At 39.6% G+C, this 17,140-nt stretch overlaps 1 protein-coding gene and 1 pseudogene across 2 annotated transcripts in view; one reads left to right on the top strand and one right to left on the bottom strand.

Moving 5' to 3' along the window:
- Positions 1-16,700, top strand: part of LOC131486567 (uncharacterized) — a 48,003-nt pseudogene extending 31,303 nt beyond the window's left edge.
- PAK1 (p21 (RAC1) activated kinase 1) overlaps positions 1-17,140 on the bottom strand; it is a 157,729-nt gene that overhangs the window by 117,065 nt on the left and 23,524 nt on the right. The window lies entirely within an intron of this gene.

Below are 17,140 nucleotides of genomic sequence, written 5' to 3'. Positions count from 1 at the left end.
AGTAGGCCAGGACCCCCAGGCTACTGCTTGCCCAATGGCATCAGAAAAACCAACTCCGTCTTTACCCGGAGAAGGCTTCTGCAATCATTCAATCCAATGGTTTCCAAGTTTTTTTTTTAAAGCCTCTCAAACTCTTTTTTCCAGTCAAATCTTACAGAAACAACAATATGTAAACAGGTAAATGCATAGCTGCTCTGGCTGAAAAGGAGGTGGGGAAGTTCCCCTTCCTCAGCGTCTTCCCACTTCCCAGTCTCACCACAATAGCCTGTGAAGTTGCACTTCCAAACCCTGAGACCCTAGTTTACACCTCCTTGTGTTACTTAAGGAAACTGGGGTCAAGGGGGAGAACGTGACTTTGTCAAAATCACAGTTAGTGCCTAAGCTGGAACTCAAATTCAGATGTACTGACTTAAATGGCAGTCAATTTCCCATCTCATCACACTATTCCTTGTAGATGATCACATGAAAAGTGAATGTGAAAGGGGTTTTTAAAGCACTAAGTGCTGGAGGCTTGTAAAGTTCCCTCAGCTAATTTTCTCAATAGGTAAAGATTTCCAAGGTTAATTTCACCAGGTAGCACTCAATGGCAAAGAAACCCTCTCAGGCTCCCAACCACTCAATAAAGTGTCTATTTGTAAAAACAGGCATGATTATGTTACCAACTTAGAAAGAGCAATAGTAAATACATGAGACTCAAGAGGCTTCTGCAGGATTCCCTGTTCCCTGTGTCCTAAGAAACCATCCCTTAAAGACATGGGAATTTTCCTGATATCCACCATACCTGGAACATGGAGTAGAATCTAAACTTGCATATTAAAGTTAACTCCTTAACTATGTATTATACAGCCTGGGCCTCAGTTTCTCTACAACTATGGTAGCCAGCCTCCAAGACAGTACCCAATGATCCCTGCCTCCTGGTATTCAAACCTTTGTGTATCCTTTCCCACCTAGTAGAAGGGTTGGTCTGTGTGATCAAAAGAATACAGTTGAAGTGATGATATATCATTAATGAAATTAGATTACAAAAGGCACTGCAGCTTCTGTTTTGGTTGCTCTTTTCTCTCTCAGATCATTCATTGTGGGGAAGCTAGCTGCCATGTTGTGAGCAAGGAACTGATGCTACCAGCCTGTCAACAGCCAGCTAAAAACTGAAGCTAGCCAATAACCAGATGAGTGAGCGTGGAAGGGAATCCACCAGGCCCAGGTGAACCTCTAGAAAACTGCAGCTCTGGGCAACAGCTTGACTGTAATCTCAGTTGAGACATAACAGCCAGAACCACCCAGCTTGGCCACTCTAAAATTCCTCACCCTCAGAAACTGTAAGATAATGTTTATTTTTTTCTTAAGCTGATAAATTTTACAGGCAATTTATTGAAGCAACAGTACATAACTAATACAACCACAAAACTAAGGCTTCTGGGTTTACATCCGAAAGCCCATTATGAAACCAAAAGTCCATCTGAAACAAAACCCAAGGCATCTAGGGTTGGAATTTCCCCTTAAACAATAATTGTCTCTATTGCTTACTCATAAGGTGACCGGTTGAAAGTCACTTCATCTCTCTTAGTTGTGGTTTCCTCGTTAAATATACTGGGATATTTTCTTTGCACATGATGGTGAGGATTAAGTGAGAATAGCCTGTAAAATTATCTTTAAAACAGTATAAAACTATACAGATTAAAATTGTTATAATAAAGACTTTGGAAGGTATCCCACCAAGCCCACTCCCAAAAGCCACCAAAAGGAGATGACCCTGTTCAGTGAAGTCAAATGGAACAGCTTCTTTTTTACCATTTATTCAACTGTATTAAAAGTATTACCCTCAGGGCACCTGAATAGCTCAGTCGGTTAATGTCAACTCAGATCCTGATCTCATGGTCTTGAGATTGAGCCCCCTTGTCAGGCTCCACGCTGGGCATGGAGCCTCTTAAGACTCTCTCTCTCCCTTTCCCCCAGGGGTGTGCATGTGTGCTTTCTCATAAATGAATGAATGAATGAATGAATGAATTCTCTGCTATCACTACTTCTCATAATAACAAAAGCAACAATTATCAGTGTTTGGTATTATATACCAAGCACAGTGCTAAGTGCTTTCACATTATTTTCTCACTTAATACTCCGTTTAACATACAAAGAAACTGAAACTTAGAGAGGTTAAAGTGATTTGGTTAGTAATGGAGTCAGAATTGAACTTCATATCCATGCAACTCCAAAGACCATGTCCTTTCCACTAAACCAACATGCTGCTTACCATACCTGGTAGCCTGAAAGTATCTAATACAGAAGGCATTCAGATACAACCTAAAAGAACTGAAAACATGAAAGAGAAAGGAAGAAAAATCACCTTTCAAATTAATGGGGAAATAAAAAGATTCAGGAGATGTAGATTTTGGTCTTGTCTAGGGCACCAAGCAGTTATAACATCTTGGGCAAGTTATCTACCAGTGAAAAAAATTTTAAACCCTCATATTACATAGTACTTTTAATCTACAAAGCATTCTGAAGTATCTGCAAATATTTGATTGTCATAGCAAACCTCAAAGGTAGTTTTAACTGTCTCCATTCTACAAATGAGAAAACTGAGATCCAAAAAGAATTCCAGTAACTTGCTCGTAGTTATTAAACAGCTGGTACATGTCAGAGATAATATACCTAGATTTATTCTCAGAGGTACCTAAGATTCAATAGCTTTAGGGAATGTTCAAAGGTCACAGCAAGGACAAGAATCTGGTTTCTTTCTTACTCCCCTAAACCAGTGCTACAACCAAGTATACAAACCAGGACAGCTTTTTTAAAACACTGATGCCTGGGCCCCATACCTACCTTTACTGCCCCACCCGCCACTCCAAATTTAATTTATTTGGTCCTGAGTGGGATCTAAGTGTCAATACATTTTTAAGCTTTCTTGGAGTGGCCAAACTTGAGAACTACTATCCTAACCCCAGGAGTCACAGATTAAGAAATGTCATGATCCACTCTCATTTTCTAATGTCAAATTCCTTGAATGAAGTCATCCATTTTTTGTATAAATTCATCACATTTACAAAGAAAATGTCTTCTGTTACTAAAAATGACTATGTAAGTTAAATAATTTAATAAATTTTTATTCAACATGCAATCAATATCTTAATGGTCAAGATTGGATATGTGGCATGAGCAATAAAAGTGCTTATAGAAAAAGAAAGAGGTTGCCCACAAAAGTACACTATGAACAAAAACAACTAAGAAGAAAATTGAAGTAATCTTTTTTTCTCTAAATATCCCTGCTTGGGGATCTCAGAACTCCTTGGTTCTACCAAGATGAATTTACCTGGAGTGTCCTCTTATGAGGATTTAGATACTGTACAGACTTGTCTCACAGTATCTCCACTTCTCTCTGCTAATTCCACTCCTAGCTGACTGAGTTCTTTCCCCTAATCCTCAAGCCTATGGTTATGGGTTTGAACTGTGTCTCCCAAAATAAGATATGTCAAAGTCCTAAGCCCTAGTACTTCAGAATGTGATTTTATTTTAAAATAGAGTCTTTACAGAGGTAATCAAGTTAAAATGAGGTTATTAAGGGGGGCCCTAATGCAATATGACTTGAGTCCTTACAAGGAGAAATTTGGACACAAATTTCCAAATTCCAGCTAGGCTATTTTGGTCTATGCTTACTAAGAAGTTCACACACACATACACAAGGAGAGAGAGAGTCTATGAAAAGACAGGGAGATGTCCATCTACAAGCCAAGGAACACCTGAGGCTACCAGAAGCTAGGAGAAGGGCCTGGAACAGATCCTTCCTTCACCTTCAAAGGCAGTATGGCCCTGGCTGACACCTTGATTTTGGACTTGTGGCCTCCAGAACTGTGTGACTATAATTTTCTTTTGTTCTAAGCCAACCAGTTTGTGGTATTTTGTTACAGGAGGTCAAGGAAACTAATGATTCACCTTTCTCTAAACACTTCAAGTTTGTACCCAGCTTATTTGGTGGAACTGTTTAATTTTTTAGCATAGAAATCCTACAGTCCTAATAAAATCAAAGCCTCTCAAGGGCAGAAACACCATTTTATACATTTTTTTTTTTATCTACAACTCTTAAGGAGAGACTGGTCTCAGAAAAAGTATTGAGGAAACATTTGCTCACTTGATCACTTTCTGGAAAATGTTCTGCAGCCACTACTATTGTTTTAGAATTGAACAACCAGCTTCCTTACACCCTCACAAAATTTACCCAACCAAAGCTCCAAATCCTATAACAGGTCCTTTCTCGACCTTCTTACAGAGATACCCCATGGTTCACCATAGGATGTGTTCCCCCTTACCACAAGGAGTGATTAATTTGTTCAACTACAAGTGTGTTTCTCATGATATTTGGCTTAATTGTGCTAAGTGAAAGTGGCAACTTTTAGGGTAATGTGGTGAAGAGAAAACAGTCATGGTCATCAAATATCTAAGTAATACTTGTTTTCTTATTTCAAATTCTCTTGTGTCTAAAATCAAACAAAAGTACACATGTACCCACCTTCTTTAACATTTAATCCCAGAGGAAAACAACAGAAACTAATATGAATTTGCCATCATTATGAGAAAAAACACATTGAGTCATAATGAAAGGAAACCTCTGTGTGTGTGCATGTGTGTGTAAATAAAAACCCTTTAAATTTGAAAAGTAAAAAAAAAAAAAAAAAAAAGAATTGAACAACCAAAAAATCACTTTTCCTACTTCCATAATTCTGTTACACTGGAATTAGCTATTTTTATTTTATTTTATTTTATTTTATTTTATTTTATTTTATTTTATTTTATTCTGCTAATTAACATTTTTAGTTGCATTTATTAACATTTTTTAATATAATTTATTGTCAAGTTGGCTAACATACAGTATATACAGTGTGCTCTTGGTTTTGGGGGTAGATTCCCATGACTCATTGCTTACATACAACACCCAGTGCTCACCCCAACAAGTATCCTCCTCGATTCCCATCACCCATTTTCCCTTTCCCCAGCCTCCCCCACCCAACCATCGGTTTGTTCTCTGTATTTAAGAGTCTTTTATGGTTTGCCTCCCTCCCTCGCTGTTTGTAATTATTTTTCTCCTCTTCCCTTCCCCCATGGTCTTCTGTCAAGTTTCTCAAGTTCCACATATGAGTGAAAACATGATATCTGTCTTTCTCTGACTTATTTCACTTAGCATAATACCTTCCAGTTCCATCCATGTTGTTGCAAATGGCAGGATTTCACTCTTTCTGACTGCCAAGTAATATTCCATTGTATATATATACCACATCTTCTTTATCCATTCATCAGCTGATGGACATTTAGGCTCTTTCCATAATTTGGCTATTGTTGAAAGTGCTGCTATAAACATTGGGGTACATGTGCCCCTATGAATCAGCACTCCTGTATCCTTTGGATAAATTCCTAGTAATGCTATTGCTGCGTCACAGGGTAGTTCTATTTTTAATTTTTTGAGGAACCTCTACACTGTTTTCCAGAGTGGCTGCACCAGTTTGCATTCCCACCAGCAGTGCAAGAGGGTTCCCATTTCTCCACATTCTCGCCAGCATCTGTTGTTTCATGAGTTGTTAATTTTAGCCACTCTGACTGATGTGAGGTGGTATCTCAGTGTGGTTTTGATTTGTATTTCCCTGATGATGAGTGATGTTGAGCATTTTCTTCATGTGTCTGTTGGCCATCTGGATGTCTTCTTTGGAAAAGTGTCTATTCATGTCTTCTCCAACACTCTTCTTCATGAGTTTTTTGTATATAAAATACCACTTACTCTCTGATACCCATAAGTGAAAAATTCACAAAATCATAGAATTTTATATTGTTTGAGACTCAGAGAGGGCTAACAGACCATCTAGTGCAACTCTAAAATGATACCTTCCTCAGGGCACACAATACCATTTCTCTCTTTTATTTTTATTTTTATTTTTTTTTAATTTTTTTTCAACGTTTTTTATTTATTTTTGGGACAGAGAGAGACAGAGCATGAACAGGGGAGGGGCAGAGAGAGAGGGAGACACAGAATCGGAAACAGGCTCCAGGCTCCGAGCCATCAGCCCAGAGCCTGACGCGGGGCTCGAACTCACGGACCGCGAGATCGTGACCTGGCTGAAGTCGGACGCTTAACCGACTGCGCCACCCAGGCGCCCCTCTCTCTTTTATTTTTAAAAAAAAAATTTACAGATTTTATTTTTAAGTAACCTCTCCACCCAGCATGGGGCTAGAACCCACAACCCCAAGATCAAGAGGTGCATGCTCCACTGACTGAGCCAGCCACATACCCCTCTCTCTTTTATGATAAATGCCACTAATTGGATTAGTTACTGGCTTACAGGGCTCCTTCTCACCTTACCACCTCCCACTAGGCTATAAGCACATCAAGGGTTGAGATTTTCTCATTCATCCCCAGTGCTTATCATGATTAATGGTACATGGTCAACCAACAATTCCTAAAGTATTGTTTTCTCTTTCTTTGCCACAAGTCTATGAGCTTCTCCAAGAGAGGAACTAGATCTTACTCACTTTTATATACCTAGGGTCTAGCACAGCAAGTAGCATAAAATAAATACAATAATATTTGTTGTTCATGTAATAAAAATGTTTTACTCACTATTTCTGTGCTAGACTATTCTAGCCTATGAACTTACTAAGAAGTTTAGATACCCAATAGCCAAAAAACAAAAAGTAGCAAGTCAAAATAGAGCCAACTTCTACTCCAAAAGGAAAAATATATTGCTGAGATACTTAAAGAGAATTAAATGTTTAGGTATCTTAAATAGGTTAGGTCCTAAAGAACCCACAGCTGCCTGGGATGACACAAAGTAGAGATTCCAAACAATTATCTCGAAAAATTCACTCGGGCAGCTCTCGAAAGGGAAGACATAATTTTCTGCTTACCTAACATACATCCATTAACAGTACCTGAATCTTAGGGTGCCTGGGTGGCCCAGTTGGTTGAGCACCTGAGCTCTTGATTTTGGCTCAGGTCATGATCCCCGGGCCCTGGGATTGAGTCCCGTGTGGGACTCCACGCTGAGCGTGAAGCCTTCTTAAGATTCTCTCTCTCTCCCTCTGCCCCTCTCCCCTGCTCGCTTGCTCTCTCTCTCTCTCTCTCTCTCTAAGTTAATTAATTAATTAATTTTTTAAAAACACAACAACAACAGTACCTAAACCTCAACCAGACTAAGAACAACAGCCTGGCCAAGTGTCTTGTTCCAGATCTCCACTGGTATAAAGAGAAGTCCAAGCCAGCATCAGAAAAACACTAAATCAGACTTCGAAAGAACTTCTCAGTTCCTAATAGGCTCCAACGACTTCCCAAAGAAGGAGTCCTCTAGGTTCTGGTGAAGCCCAGAGAAATGGTAGACCTCAACACATTTTCAAACTGGTAAAGCTCAGTGGAAGCTCAATGGAAGCACATTCTTCCACACATAAATGTCACCTCCTTGCTGGAGTCTTCAGTGCCTCTTCTCCTCCCTTTCCACTCCTTGCTTGGATAATACTTTGTACATCCCTCTATTATACATTCATCATTGAATGTTATAATAATTTTAGTGTCTTTCTCTCCTGCTAGAGCAGACACACAATAATCACAACTACAAAAAAACAAAATTGCTGCTCCTTTCCATGCTAAGACCTCAGGTGCCCTGGCTTGTCTTAATTCCGGGAGAAAAAGCAAAAAAAGGTGAAATGTTTTAAAATACCTGCCTGTTTACCATGTATTGCCTAAGAGCCATGGGTTTGTATACTGCAATTCCTCTTTTTTTTTTAATATTTTAAATTTTTTAAATATTTATTTTTGAGAGAGAGAGAGAGCGTGTGAGCGTGAGTGGGGGAGGGGCAGAGAGAGCGGGAGACACAGAATCTAAAGCAGGCTCCACGTTCTGAGCTGTCAGCACAGAGCCTGACATGGGGCTCAAACTCACAAACCATAAGATCATGACCTGAGCCACAGTCGGAGGCTTAACTGACTGAGCCACCCAGGCACCCCTTTAAATATTTTAAATAGCAGCATTTATTCATCACCTTATATATTCTGGATATCGTGCTAGATACATCAATATGAATTAGCACAATACTCCTAATAACACAGTGCATTAGACAGACCTCCCAAAGTGGTTCCCAAAGGATTTTCATAGATATCTTGCATCTCCACCACATACACACACACCAAATTAATTAGTTTTCAAACAAATTTAATGAAATACTATACTAAAAAGCCAAAGGGGTTTTTTATACTGCAGATGTTCTTGTGATCTTTAACACTATAGGGTAGAAATTCCAAGATGGAGAACATTTCATTGTCATTGCTACTATGTTGGGTTTTTCTCCTTTTTGTTTATTTTATACACACACACACACACACACACACACACACATATATATATTTACACACATTTAATTTAAATCCAAGTTAGTGAACATACAGTGTAATAATGATTTCAGGAACAGAATTTAGTGATTCATCACTTACATATAACACCTAGTGCTCATCCCAACAGGTGCCCTCCTTAATGCCCAATACCCATTTAGCCTATCCTCCACCCCAACACCCCTCCAGTGACCCTCAGTTTGTATTTAAGAGTCTCTTACGGTTTGTCTCCCTCTCTGTTTTTATCTTATTTTTGCTTCCTTTCCTTTCTTTTAATTTATTTTTGAGAGAGTGTGAGTGGGGGAGGGCAGAGAGAGAGCAACAGAGGATCTGAGGCAGGCTCTGCACTGACAGTTGCAAGCCCCGTGTGGGGCTTGAACCCACAAACCACGAGATCATGACCTGAGCCAAAGTCAGACACTCAGGCGATCCACCCAGGTGCCCCACTTCCTTTCCGTTTTTAAAGTATTGTGCTCTAGTCAGAATGGTAGGCAGATACATACACAGAGACTTCAGAGCACTCAATTCTATTTGTCTAAATCCTAGGCCTTCATCATCCTGAACAAGGGGCTAGACATTAGCATTAAAGGGTCAGTGCTCTTCAGGAATCAGGAAAATCTCAGACTCCTTAGAATAGTAAGGAACTTAGAGGTCATCAAGGAAAACTTCCTAATTTATAGAGGGAAACTGAGGCCCAAAAAGGAGAAAGGATTTGGTCAAGATTCCATAGTTTGCTAAAAGCAAACTCATGTTTTGATGATTATTTCAGTGCAATTTCTGATGTATCTTTTCTCTTTTAAAAAAAAAAATCCAATCTCAAAAGTGAGGATTAGCGGGGGCACCTGGGTGGCTTAGTGAGTTAAGTATCCAACTCTTGACTTCAGCTCAGGTCATGATCTCATGGTTCATGAGACTGAGCCCTGCGTCAGGCTCTGCACTGACAATGTGGAGCCTGCTTGGGATTCTCTCTCTCTCTGCCCCATCCCTGCTGGAGCTCTCTATCTCTCTCTGAAAATAAATAAACTTTTTAAAAAACGAGGATTAGGGAGGTAATTTGTCCAAAGTCATATACCTAGTACATGATCAAGTCAAAATCTAAACCTAGGACATCTCCTAGGAAGGTCTAGCCTCTAACTCTCACTTACTTTCATGTCGAAGTTTTGTGACTCCAGATATAAATGCAACTTCATTTTCTTGACCTTTAAATTCTTTGAAGTTTGCTTGTAGTCCAATTTGGCAGAATAAAAACACATTTACCTATGTTCCTACCCAAAATCACACTAAAATAATATAAAGATATTTTAAAAGGTATAAACAAACCTCAACAAGGAAGAGAATGGGTAAGAGACATCAGAAGATGTCAGATTTCAACAAATTTTTAGACTATACAGAGTGAATGGAGGATTTGTGACCTTTTTTTAAAAAGAAAGGTAAAAGAAGCTACAGTGTAGCATGGTCCCTGGGCAACAGAGGTGTGTGGTCCTTAGACAGAAGGATCACATCCCCTGGAAAAACCACTAAACACCTAAAAGAATAGGGTTAGGAAGTATTAATTATTTGACTCAAATCACATAAGGCTACCAGAAGCTTGAACCCTAGTCTTATTTTTGTTACCTTTCTGTAACACATTTGCTATTAATCAACTTAAAATATAGAATGACTCAATAGCCCACACCACAAAACAAGCAGACAGGAGTGTTTCCCAAGGTCTACAATTTGGCCTCCTTTACTAACTCCATAAAAGTCCTTCGTGTTTAGGTTCTCCCTGGTAAGAGCTTAGGCTATTCAAACATTTGGAGTAAGAACCCCATATTCCAATTCATATTTCAATTGTCTGATTCTACAACTCTGAAAAAGTAGGTTATCAGCACCTGACAAAATTATGACAAAGCTTGGAAGTGAAAGATTTCAGAAGCACTACCACTGTTTCAGGTCAAAGCTGAGCTCATCCACATTACCCACGATTGTGACAGAGAAGAAGCTTTTCATTCCTTTTTAGAACAGAACATGCCCTAAGGTAGGTGTTGTTACATCTGCTAACCAGCTAAAACAGATTCATTTGTAAGTGCCAAATTTTAGGACTGCCTACAGTACCGATTAAAGCATTAACAACTCCAGGATCATTTCTTAATACACAGCAATTATGTGAGTGCTACCGCTGTTTGCACCCTACTCCCATTTGAACTCTTATCTATCACCGCATTAAGCACATCTACTTACTCAATTTGTGTTTTTCTAATGTACACAGAAAGAATACTGAATTAGAAGTCAGAAGAATAGTTCTAAATACAGCTCAAGCTTTGAAGTCAGCAAGCAGGTTTGAATCCCAGTCTTCTGTGAGATAATAAATAAATCACTCATCTCTGGGTCTCAATTACTTCATCTGTACAGTGGGTATAATACCTACATGAGAGACCCATTGTAAGGATTAATTGACAGTATATGGCAACTTGCACAGCAGTAAGGCACTCAGTAATGTTAGTTGCTTCTTTTGTTGACCACCTGGCATATGGCAGGTACTTCCAACACTGGAATAACTGAGGAAGTGTTTAGGGAGAGGGCAGATACATGAACAAGTATAATTACAATACAATAAAGTACAATACAATAAATGCTGTCATAGCTATTGGAAGAAAGTATCACATAAACACTGAAAAAAAGGATATTCTGTCTGGAACAGGAGGACAGTGTCAGAGAAGGTATCAGAGACAGAGTTATTTTAACTGGGCTTTGAAGGTTGCTGAGCAGAAGTACAACAAAGCAATGAAAAACAGGTTACACAAAAGAAACTATGAGAAACAAGTTAGGGAGACATGAAAGAGGTATATATGGCTTATTTAAGCAACAGCGAGAGAAAACCTGAGAGAAGTGAATGAGTTACACAAGACCAGAAAATTAGCATAAAGAGCCTACCCATACAAATTTTTTGTGGAGAGGAAACTGATATGAGAGAGAAGGAGAAGTATCATGTGAGAAACTCATGAAGAAAATATTTAGTAGAAAAGAAAAGAAATAAAATCACCATTGTGATTATAAAGGACTGTGATATGGAGAAGAGCTTGAATTTACTTTGTATGACCCAAGGGTCAGACTTAGGAAGGTAGAGGGAAATGAAGAGTACATAAAAATGGTCCAGCAATGGGGTGCCTGGCTGGCTCAGTCAAAGGAGCATGCAACTCTCGATCTCGGAGTCATGAGTTTGAGCCCCACATTGGGTGTAGAGATTACTTAAATAAATCATTTTTTTAACGACCCAGGGATATTAATCACATACAGAGTGGGGTATTTGGAATTTAAAAGGAAATGTCCCTTCTTTAAGTGGTGAAATTAGCCCAGAGAGCTCAAGGAAGAAACTCTTTATCTACTGGCTAAGGAGCCCAGGCTTTCTCTTCCTCTTTAGGGACAGGACTTGACTTGATGGGCTTTTGACGGAACCACGTTTGAGGAAGGTGCTTCTGCCACTTCCTGAGATACTTACACAATTCAATTCAACCTCCAAAGGGAACATTAGCCCACACAAAAACAGCCTAAAAAAGAAAACTAAACTAAAGAAGGCAACTGACTTTAAAGGAAACTAGGCTTAAAGACAGAAGGGCTATAGGGATGCAGAACATCACAGACATCAAGTATGTGCTACTCTGTAATGGAGGAAGGAAGCAACAGAACAACTGCAATACCCTTACCTAAATGTCGGAGTTGTCAGGAGCCACAGGGGCATCCAGGCCAACACACTGTACAGAGAAACTGAAGCCCAGAGAAGGGAAAGAAGGAAGAGCCAGGCCTAAAAACAACTTACACACTTTACACTGCAGGTAGGCTCGTTTACTGGTATTATCTCAATTTTCCTCAAGTAGGAGGAAGTAGGTATTATTCTCCCAATAAGACTCTAAGTTCTTTAAAGCATTCTAATGTTTGTGTTAGTTATGCTTGTGGATTTCTGGAGTAAATGATACTTTCTTTCCTTTTTGACCCATGGGTTATTAAAAAAATTCACTTTGAGGACTGAGGTTCCCCCACACAAATAACATAGACTACAAAAACAGTTTCTCAACACCTCACCCCAATTGCCCTACTCTCTAAGTCTAGATCTTCCAATGTATCCTATGTTCAATAAAAATTAGTCTATGTCAAGAATTACACATGGCCAACAGACACAAGAAAAGATGCTCAACCTCACTCATTATCAGGGAAACGCAAATCAAAACTACAGTGAGGTATCACCTCATACCTGTCAGAATGGCTAAAATCAACAACACAAGAAACAACAGGTACTGGCAAGGATGCAGAGAAAAGGGAACTCTCTTGCACCATTGGTGGGAATGTAAACTGGTGTAGCCACTCTGGAAAACAGTATGGAGGCTGCTCAAAAATTTAAAAATAGAGGCTCCTAGGTGGCTTAGTCGGTTAAGTGTCCAACTTCAGCTCAGATCATGATCTCACTCGTAAGTTCGAGCCCCACATCAGGCTCTGTGCTGACAGCTCAGAGTCTGGAGCCTGCATCAGATTCTGTGTCTCCCTCTCTGCCCCTCCCCCACTCACACACTGTGTGTCTCTCTCTCCCTTTCAAATATAAACATTAAAAAAAGTTTTTTTTTTAAGTTAAAAATAGAATTACCCTACAATCTAACAATTGCACTACTGGTATTCACTCAAAGAATCCAAAATACTAATTCAAAGGGACAGATGCACCCCAATGTTTATAGCAGCATTATCTACAATAGCCCAACTATGGAAACAGCCCAAGTATCCATCGATTGATGAATGGATAAAGAAGTTGTAAGATACATACACACACACACACACACACACACACACACACAGTGGATATTACTCAGCCATCAAAAAGAATGAAATCTTGTCATTTGCAATGACATGGATGGAGCTAGAGAATATTCTGCTAAGCAAAATAATTCACTCAGAGAAAGACAAATACCATATGATTTCACTCATATCTGGAATTCAAGAAACAAATAAGCAAAGGCGGAAAAAATAGTGAGAGGCAAACCAAGAAACAGACTCTTAACTAAGGAGAACAAACTGATGGTTACCGGGGGGGGGGGGAGGGGGGGGGGATGGGCTAAATAAGCGATAGGGTTTAAGGAGTATACTTGTGATGAACACTAGGTGATGTATGGAAGTGTTGAATCACTATATTGTACACCTGTTACTAATATTACACTGTATGTTGGGCTGCCTGGGTGGCTCAGTCAGTTAAGCATCCAACTTCGTATCAGGTCATGATCTCACGGTTTGGTTTCTGAGTTCGAGCCCCACATTGGGCTCTCTGCTGTCGGCACAAAACCTGCTTCAGATCCTGTCTCCCTTTCTCTCTGCCTCTCTGTGGCTTCCACACTCTCTCTCTTAAAAATAAATAAATATTTTTTTAAAACTTTTTAAATATTACACTGGATGTTAACTAACTGGACTTTATTAATTTTTTTAATCTTTATTTATTTTTGGGAGAATGAGAGAGAGACAGAGTGAAGGCAGGGGAGGAACAGAGAGAGAGGGAGACACAGAATCCGAGGCAGACTCCAGGCTCTGAGCTGTCAGCACAGAGCCCGACGCAGGGCTCGAACCCACGAACTGTGGGATCATGACCTGAGCCAAAGTCGGACACTTAACTGAATGAGGCACCCAGGCGCCCCAACTAACTGGACTTTAAATAGAAAATTCAAAAAATGTAAAAAAAAAAAAAAAAAAAAAAAGGTTCTATTTCAGTTCTTGTGCTGATAGGGAATACAGATTTGAATCAGACAAGACCTCTACCTTCAAGGAGTTTCCATTCCAGTAAGGTAAACAGACATGGCAATCAGTGATGATTTTTGAGTCATAAAGACGTGGGTTCAAATCCTGGGTCTACCCTTTACTAGCTAAGGCAAGTCATTTCTTTTATCTAAACTCTATATTCCTTATCTGTGAATTGAGGACTCAAAGGGTCACTAAGCATTTGGTGAGATAATATATTCAAAGTACCCAGACTAATATCTAATCTATAGTATACATGGTTAGTATATATTTACTGAATTAATAGCTTATATGAGAGTATCCTATTTGGGGGGAAAGAAGGAGAGAACCTATCAGCATTATGCTTTCCCATAATCTTGGAACTTCTAAGGAAATGCTGTTTGCTTGATCATGCAAATCTCATGTTCTCCAGCTCATGTGCCTTAGACCAACCAACTCCAACCCAGAATTAAAAACCAGAAAGAGGAACCTGGCAGGTGCCACACAATGACTAGGAATGAAGGAAATAGTTGTCTGGCCTGAACCAAGGTGATAAAGGGAAGTTGGCAGTAGAGCAAAGCTTAAAAAAACCAAGACATGAAATCCCACAAATCCATCAGGCTAAAGACTATAAAAGCCTATTTAAATACAAATATCTCAGCAAAGTGGAGCTTGGATGAGAAATTAGGAGCCACAGGGGTTCATGGATCCCTATGGGCCACAGTACTTCTCCACTTCAAGTAGTCATTCTTCCAATAAAAATATACTACATATTGGGGCACCTGGGTGACTCAGTCAGTTAAGCATCTAGCTCTTGATTTCAGCTCAGGTCATGATCTCATGGTTTATGAGATGGAGCCCAGCATCAGGGTGGGATTCTCTCTTTCCCTCTCTCTCTCTCTCTCAAAATAAATAAATAAATGTTTAAATAAATACATATACAAATATATGTATACATATGAGTGTATATATATATATATATATATATATATATATATATACACACATATCTACTGTAGGTCAGGTATTTGGGGCAACAGAGGACTTAGACATGGTCCCAACACTTTGAGACATTTATATTGTCAGAGACTGAGATCACAATGAGAAAAGGTTTCACCACAAAGGTTCTCACATACTGATACTCAGTGGCCTGTAGACAGTGGTGATGAAAAGTAGCACTACTTTTCCCATTTCCATTCTCCCTTCCAAGTTTCCCAGCCACCAAATTTCCTCTACCTCTTCTTCAATCAATTCACCATATGCAATGCCTGCCATTTCTACAGGCCCTTCCCTGGACAGAAGAAAGACAGAAGAAAGAGCCTGACTACGGGCCACTACAGTTTAAAGCAGAAATCTAACCACAAAGCCCATACCTTACCTTGCCTATAGCCTCTGAATCAAACTTTTCAAAATAGTTTTAAAGCTACAGAAGAATGAGTTCTGCTATATCTATTTTAAGTCTTAAAGGAACAGTTCTGAGAAGACAGAATTAAGTCTTCTGAGATCTCACTTACTGAACAGCTATTATGCAACAGGCACCAAATTAAATGCTTTACATACACTAATGTTCTCCACACAGCTCTGTAAGAGAGTTACTATTGTCCCAATTTTACAAAGGAAAAAAAAAAAACAAAACTGTGTTCACAGAAACTAAATGACTTGCCCAAAAATCACACAGTTAATAGGTGATGGGGCCAAAATCCATAGGCAAATTAGCCATGTCCACTTTCATCTGCCTTTTTTTCCACTGCATCTCACATTTTTATCCTAATAATAACCCCATGAGGCAGGTAAAAGAGGTATCAGCATTATCCCATCTTACAAATGAGGAAACTCACACTTGAGGAAGTGATATTACTTTCTCACGAACAAGTCAGTAAATGGCAGAGCCATGGTTTGCACCCAGATCTTCTGCCCTCAGATCTATGCTCTTTCCACTACCTGACCTTTCCTCTTACATTTGCCCTGCAGAGGGGTGTAGTGAAATGCACTTAACAGGGAATCAGAAGTGCTGAGATATAGTCCTGACTCTGTAACTAACTTACTGTGTAATACTGAGTTGTTTTTTCCTTTCCAGTTCTGGCCCCATACACAGCAGCAGCTGAGAAGTTGATGCCCAAGAAGAGCCATCTATGAGCTCCTTTTCAAGGAGGGAAAGTGGTGGCCAAGAAGGACGTCCACATGCCTAAACACCCTGAGCTGGCAGACAAGAATGTGCCCAATCATAACATTATCAAGGCTATGCAGTCTCTCAAATCATAAGGCTACATAAAGGAATTGTTTGCCTGGAGACATTTCTACAAGTACCTTATCAACAAGGTTATCCAGTATCTCTGTGAACACCCCCATCTGCCCCCTGAGGTTGTGCCTGCCATTCTGCACCATATCCATCCTGAAACTGTCAGGCCATGGCCCAAAGGTGTGGGGGGAGAGCAACCTGTAAGACGCACATGAGGGGAAGCTGACAGAGACACCTACAGACAAAGCACTGTGCCCCCTGGTGCCAACAAGAAAGGTGAAGTTGGGGCTGGGTCAGCAAGTGAATTCCAGTTTACAGGTGGATTTAGTCATGGATGTGGTCAGCCAGAGATTGTTTTGTGTTGAATAAATCTGTAGCCAGAAAAAAATTGTTTTAAATACTGAGTGAGTTATTTTTTCTTCTCTTGGTCTCAGTTTTCTCATTCATAAAATAAAGGTGTTGAATTGGAAAACTTTTAGGTTGCCCTCCAGCTGGCAATCTGGGTTTTAATTAGTACCAACAAGTCTATGAGAAGAAGGGTCTCTGGTTTCCTTGCCACCCAACAGTAGCTTTCTAACGCAAATAAACAAATATTAATTGCTATTTATAGTATAAAGTTAGAAGTGCTCAGCACCAGAGTAAAAATTGTTCATTCGATTTTATTCCTTCCTTCCTCAAACACCCTAGATGTAAACACAGAAAAGACCACTAATATTCCAATGTTGGCACACCCAATAACTAGCACATCTAATAACATGCCAAGTATGCCTAGGAGTGAAGAGTATGTCCACGGTGGGCCCTTCTTTCCACTG

The sequence above is a fragment of the Neofelis nebulosa genome, chromosome 10, assembly GCF_028018385.1.
Source record: "Neofelis nebulosa isolate mNeoNeb1 chromosome 10, mNeoNeb1.pri, whole genome shotgun sequence".
Lineage (NCBI taxonomy): Eukaryota > Metazoa > Chordata > Mammalia > Carnivora > Felidae > Neofelis > Neofelis nebulosa.
This window is presented reverse-complemented; position numbering and strand designations above follow the sequence as displayed.